We start from the raw sequence: 6,747 nt of genomic DNA, 5'->3' as shown, positions 1-6,747 counted from the left end.
ATTTGGCTATAATAGAATTTTTTTTGTATGAAACACAAGTATTATGGTATGCCATACCTTATTTTGGTATATCGTACTCGGTATGCCATACCTTATTTCGGTATAACATAAAAGTACGATATACCGCAATACGGTATGATAACGGTATCGAAAATAATCATACCGAATTTTCGGTATACCGCAATGTGGTATACTGAAAAATTCGGTAAGGTATAGGTATGGCATTTTCTCATGCCGCAATTTGCGGTACGGTATGCGGTATGACATTCTTGGTGCGGTATACCGTACCGTGCCACCCCTACGCATAATACGCATATCATTTTCTACAAAAGTTGGTTTTAATATTTTTATCACTAATTACTAAAAACTGATTTTTTTATTGATATATTTATAAAATAGTATGTTGTAATATATAAAATATATTATACAAATAGTTATTACTCCCTCCGTTTTTTAAAAATAGCAACTATTTTTATTTTGGGTCGTTCCTTAAAAATAGAAACTTTAGAATTTTTCTATTCTAGAACATGGACCTCGCAATTCATTAACTTTACTTTCACTATTTTTTCTCTTCCTCTTTCTTACTTTACTCATTTTCCTTTTCATCTCTCTTACTTTACCAATTCTTCTCACTTACTTTACCAATTGTGCATTAAAACATATACCGTTTCAAATATTTCTATTTTTTAAATACGGAGGGAGTAGTAATTTTTACGTTAAATACTTCTTTATACAATACTTCTTTTATAATCATATTTTCGATATAATAGTACTACGAACTTAGTTTTATAGCATTTTCGATATGTGTAACTATTAAAAACTAAGTGTTATTGTAATATAGTATAAATATATACTGGAGTACCATAAAAGAAGACAAAAGAAAAAATATTCTCTTATATGTTTAAAAATTACTTTATATTAGTACTAATATTTATATGTCAAGTTGATTTTTACAAATTAGAATACAATGATTCTACATGAAAAATTGACTAGTACAATAGGATTCTGGTGAATCAATTAACATCTTAAGAAGATGAAATAATATATTTTTAGTTAAATTTTATCATTTAGTTATTTACACCTTTGAATAATTTATCACGTAAAATCATCTTATTTTAATTTTCAAAAAAATAAAATCAACTTGATTTATAGAATTGTACTTAACAGAAATTTTAATTATTGATTATCATGTTGAATAACAATTCTTTACATATATATAGTATATATAGGGGTGTGATCAATTGCTAAGAGCATCCACAACGGTGATGGAAGAGCCGGCGTCCGTCCGCGCCGCTGGCACGGTGGTGTCTCGCCGCCGCTGCGCTCGCGCCAACGAGCAGGACACGTGGCGTTGGGCGATTGGGCAACGGCATAGCCGTTGCCTTTAAAAAAAATTATTTAAAATCGGTTTTTAATTAAAAAAATCGATAAAAATTAAAAAAAAATTCACTTCCCAAAAAAAATATATCCATTTATTACCGTTTTTTACACCTTTTTAATTTTTTTATTTTTTTTCCCCCAAAAATACACACTTTCATCTATAAATACCCTCACTTTCACACCCAAAAATTCACATCAAACTACACAATTCTCCTCTTCATTCTCCAATATCCATTCTCATCTTCATTCTCTCATATCCATTTTCATCTTCATTCTCTCATACCCTACAACATAACAATGTCCGGCCAAGGCGATGACCACCCTCCCTCTTACGGTTGGAACCCCGAATGGTTTGGTGGACAACCGTTTCCTAGTCCGGAAACGGAATATTCGGCCCCTCCTCAAACCCAAGATTCGGCCGTTCCGGGTGGCTACCGGCCATACCCTATCGACGACCAAGGTGCCTCCCAAGGGCGATATGGGTGGACACCGGAGCCTAGGCCGACCGCCCCCTCCCAAACTCCGCCGGCTCCTACTCGTAGCGGTGTCCGGACACCGTACACTCCGGCGGAGATGGATAAATTATTCAAGGCGTACTTCGAAATCTCCGAAGATGCGGTGGTTGGCACGAACCAATCCGGTGATCACTTTTGGTGGCGCGTCTCTCGCCGGTACAATGCAAACCGGCCGCCGGGAACGATCGAGCGCAACGAGAGTATGGTGCGCAACTGCATCGGCCGAGCCAACGAAGAAATTGGCAAGTTCAATGGCTATTTCCTCCAGGAGACGAGCGGCCAGAGCGAGGTCGACATCATCACTGTCGTGCTGAGCACCTACCAATCCATGAACGGCAAGTCGTTCAAGTACCTCAACGTTTGGCAGGAAACGCGGTTCCACTTGAAGTATATGGGAGGCGTAATATCCTCCTCTAGCGGCTCCTCCAAACGGTCAAGGTCGGTATCCCTATCCGACGCCGGCTCCGAAGAAGTGGCTAGCCAACTCGCCGGAGCTAACTTGGGTAGCCCCAACGCCGAACCAAGCGGTTCCCGACGCCGACCGCAAGGAAGGAAGAAGGCGGCGGTCTGACCGCCGTCGCGCCGTGACTCCATCTGCCCCCGCTCCCGAACCTGCTCCCTATGTGCCACCTCCACCCCCGAACAACTCGTTGTGGATGCTCTTACACCAACTCAATATGACCGATAGGTCAACTATGACCCCCACGCAACTTCAAACGCATGAGACCATGATATTGGGTCTCCAAAAACAATTGGGGTTAGTGCCGCCGGATGAGTAGTCTTCCTCGGGTAATATTAGCCAATAATTTTGTAATTTTTAATTTTTAGGAGTTTAATTATGTAATTTTTAATTTTTAGTATTTTAATTATGTAATTTTTAATTTTTAGGATTTTAATTATGGCTTTTTTATTTTATTTGTAATTTGTAATATTTATGGTTGTTTTTTAATGAATTTTAGTATTATGGAAATGTTTTTGTTTAATTGAATTTTAATTTAATTGTACTCGTCCTTGCGGAAGAGCACAGCTGTGGGTGTTGTGCTCTTGCCAGAGAGCAAGCAGAAAAAGTGGGGCCGGTCCCACAACCGTGCCGCTGGCAAGAGCACGGTTGTGGATGCTCTTACTTTCTCAAGTTGCTAACTTGCTAACTTATCAACGCAATGTATTAAAAATATCAACACGATGACAGTAAAATGTCAACACATAATTTTGTTGAACTTCAATATAATGAGTTGATATTATGTGTTCACATTTTAATGTCACTGTGTTGACATTTTTAATACACTGCATTGATGAGTTAGCAGAGTAGGCAACTTAAATAGTTAGCAATATAACGCACCCCTATAATAATATATCTATATGATAATAGTATGGATTTTTATGATATACTTTGTTATATTACAATTATAACAGATTTTTATAAATATATAAATAAAACAAATCAGTTTTTAGTAATTAATTATAATAAAATTGAAATAAACTTTTATTAAAATATTACTCCTATATACGTGTATTATATGAAAGAGATAATGATTATTTTCTAGCTTGCATATGTATGGTGGGTTATGGGGTTGGAATGCAATTTGTAATGAAAGGGAAAAGGGGTTGAAAATGAAAATAACTTATATGTATGCGTTTCATTCCATTTCCTTTGCGTTAATGCACGTCATATTGTGCTGTGTTTTTTTAAACAACAAATGATCTGTTCCCGAGGTGCAATGACGACCCTTTGCCCTTTTGATGGTGGAGATGTAAAAGGGTGTGGGAGTCAGGGACTCATGTTGGTGGAAATAATTCTATGATCATACAAAGATACACTAATCGGGCGTAATACAACTCAAATGAAGAACGAAGATAAAAGTTCAATAAACTGAATTGAAATAACAAAACAACAATTGAAACTGTAAATCGTAAAAATATAAACTGAGTCGATGAGTCCTCTTTTCGCAAGACGAGACGCCCCGATAGTGCTCTCGGATTGGCATGCCGTCCTCAAAGATAAAACGGCTTCGTCTTGTTCGTTGCAGCACCACAAACAGAACAAGCTCCGGTGAACTGGATGATGGCGAGGGCAGAGCTTCGACAGAAGACTATGCAAAGAGAGGGAGAGAGCTATACAAATGCTATGTTTGGTTTGCTTGTGTTGTGTGTCAAGAATGCAAGGGGTGCATGTCTACTTATAGGCTAAGTCCAATGCATGTGGAGGTGGAATCAATGCAGGCATTAAACATGCCATTATGAGTTGACTGTAACCGTCGGGGGTTACAGCCCGTTACGGGAGCTGGAGGAGACTGATGCATCTGGACATGCTACTTGACGGGGCTCATCGTGAACCTTTTGGCACACGATGCGTCGGGGTCCATCGGGGACCTTTTGTTACCCGCTATGCGTCGGGGTCCATCATGAACCATTAGGGACCCGCTATGCGTCGGGCTCCGTCGTGGACCTTTTAGCACCAATTCTGCATCTGAGTCCATCGTGGACCTTTTGGCACCCGCAATGCGTCGGGTCCATCATGGACCATTTGAGACCGTCGTGGATCTTTTAGCACCAGTTCTGCATCTGAGTCTATCGTGGACCTTTTGGCACCCGCTATGCATCGGGCTCCGTCGTGGACCTTTTAGCACCAGTTCTGCATCCCGTAATGGACCATTTGGCATACGGGGCGCTAGGCACAAGACACGGTGCACTAAGCACAAGTTACATGGCATGGTGCACGGCTAGCAGCTCGCGGTAGGCAACGTGCGCGTGGGGGCTCTACCGCTCATCTTAGTCCTCGATAATTATTACACGTAATAATTCATCTTATTATATAGTAGTACATGTTTGATAAGATTCTCTCCACCAATGTGGGATAATTAACATTTTTAATTAATCCCTTGGTTTTATCTCATAGCTCCTTTATAGCTCATAATTGTGACAAACTTTAATTCATAATTTCTCACTCATCGGGAATCGGTTTGGAGAAAATGAATATATCAGAGTGAATGACGATTAGCGGTGTGAGCCACTGTCAGTGCTGGTGTGGAGGTGCGACGACCTTTTACCTTTGTGGAAAGGGTTGGCGGTTGTGTATTTGTCGGCACCGCACTTTTACCTAGCACGCACGGGATGCCGATATTAGTCCGCAATGGACTTCTTGCTACTATAACAACTTTGATTTGGTCGGAATCTTAAATACTGAGAAATTGACTAGAAAGTCAATGTTCATTCTTTTGACCACCTTTTAACTTTGTAGACGATATATTCAATTATAGTTCAAGACTTTAGCAATCAATAATCTTAAAAATAAAAATCCTACGTACGTCCTGCCATGTTTGCTCATAACTTCATAGGGTTAGCCCGAATAGCTCGTCAAGCAATTCGGAGTTTCGGACCAACACAAATAGCTTTGCGTCCGTGCATGTATAATTAAAACAAATTATAGAAATGTCTAAGGTCCTACTTGGTATGATGAAATGGAATGGGGAATGGAATGACATTCCTACCTCCATTCCATTAATTTGTTTGGTAAGTTTTTTTCTTAGGAATCATCATTCCATTTGGAATGGCCATTCCATTCCACATGGGAATAGCCATTTCATCCATTTAGCTAAGGATGGGCATTCCATTTCATTTTCCTTTCTTCTTATTTTAAAATTTTAAAAAATTATATAAATATTATTTTATATTCTATTTAAATTTAATATCATCACTATTTTATAATAAAATTAAAAATTTTAAATTTTTAATAATTGAAAAATCCACACACACAACACCACATATACACACAAGAAAAATAGAGTATTTGGCAAAAATATTTTTGAATAAATATTTCTTTTTGGTAGAATCAACATATTAATTGTTCATATTTCATTCCATTCCATTTCTATATTATTTGTAGTTATCAAACATAGGAATGAAATCAATCAAGGAATAACAATTTCATTCACTTTGCATTCCTTGTGCTTACCAAGCACAAGAATGCATTCCCACTTTCATTGTCATCTCCATTCCATTCCCACTTTCATTCCATTCTCATCTCCATTCCATTCTCTTCTCATTCCATTCCATCGTATCAAGAAGCCCCTAAGAGTTAAATGGTAAAGAAAATAATTTATTGTGAACGCCTGTTTTTGTCCCCAGTTCTTGAGTTATAATCAGTGATCACAAACAACCGCAATATTGTCAATTTGTCATAAATCTTAATTACATCTTTTCTCAATTTGCGGAGAAATATGCATCAATCTCTTTGTTCACAACGTGTTGTAGTAAAAATTAACTGCTGCAACGAAATTTAAAATAACAATTATTTTGAATATTTCTTGAAACAACAAACTTGCCCCGTGAAACACAGAATTAAGCGTTATTTAATTTCTGAAACACAACTTCAGAAGAAAATATATGTACGACGAATAACAAGCTGGCTAATTTCATCCTGATCACGAACACGAACACAAGCACGAACATGCTGACCCTCGCAGACGTCCACATACCGTCTAGACCCATAACCAATCACATCCCTCTTCTCGACGAAAACCGGCTCGCTGACCCGGATCGGACCGGAGTACGGTCTAAACTCGCGGGTCTTCTTGGCTAGTGGCCTCTCCAATTTGTGGGCATTTTGGTGCCCTCTGCGAGCTGTAGAACTTCCTCCTGCAGTAGTTGCACGAGAAAACTCGCAACGGGCTCGACAGCGGCGAACGAGAGGATGAGTTTGCCACCGGGGCGTCCAACCCTAGCCCTAGGTTAAGGGAAGTGTTGGCTCATAGTGATTCATGGCTAATGATCAAATTTTTATCTCTTTTAGTATTACATTTGTATAACTTTTGATGATAGATAACATATATCAGATGTGCGTTGTGGATTACCA

This window comes from Salvia splendens, chromosome 5 (genome assembly GCF_004379255.2).
Source record: "Salvia splendens isolate huo1 chromosome 5, SspV2, whole genome shotgun sequence".
In the NCBI taxonomy this organism is placed as follows: Eukaryota; Viridiplantae; Streptophyta; class Magnoliopsida; order Lamiales; family Lamiaceae; genus Salvia; species Salvia splendens.
Note: the sequence above shows the minus strand (reverse complement) of the source record.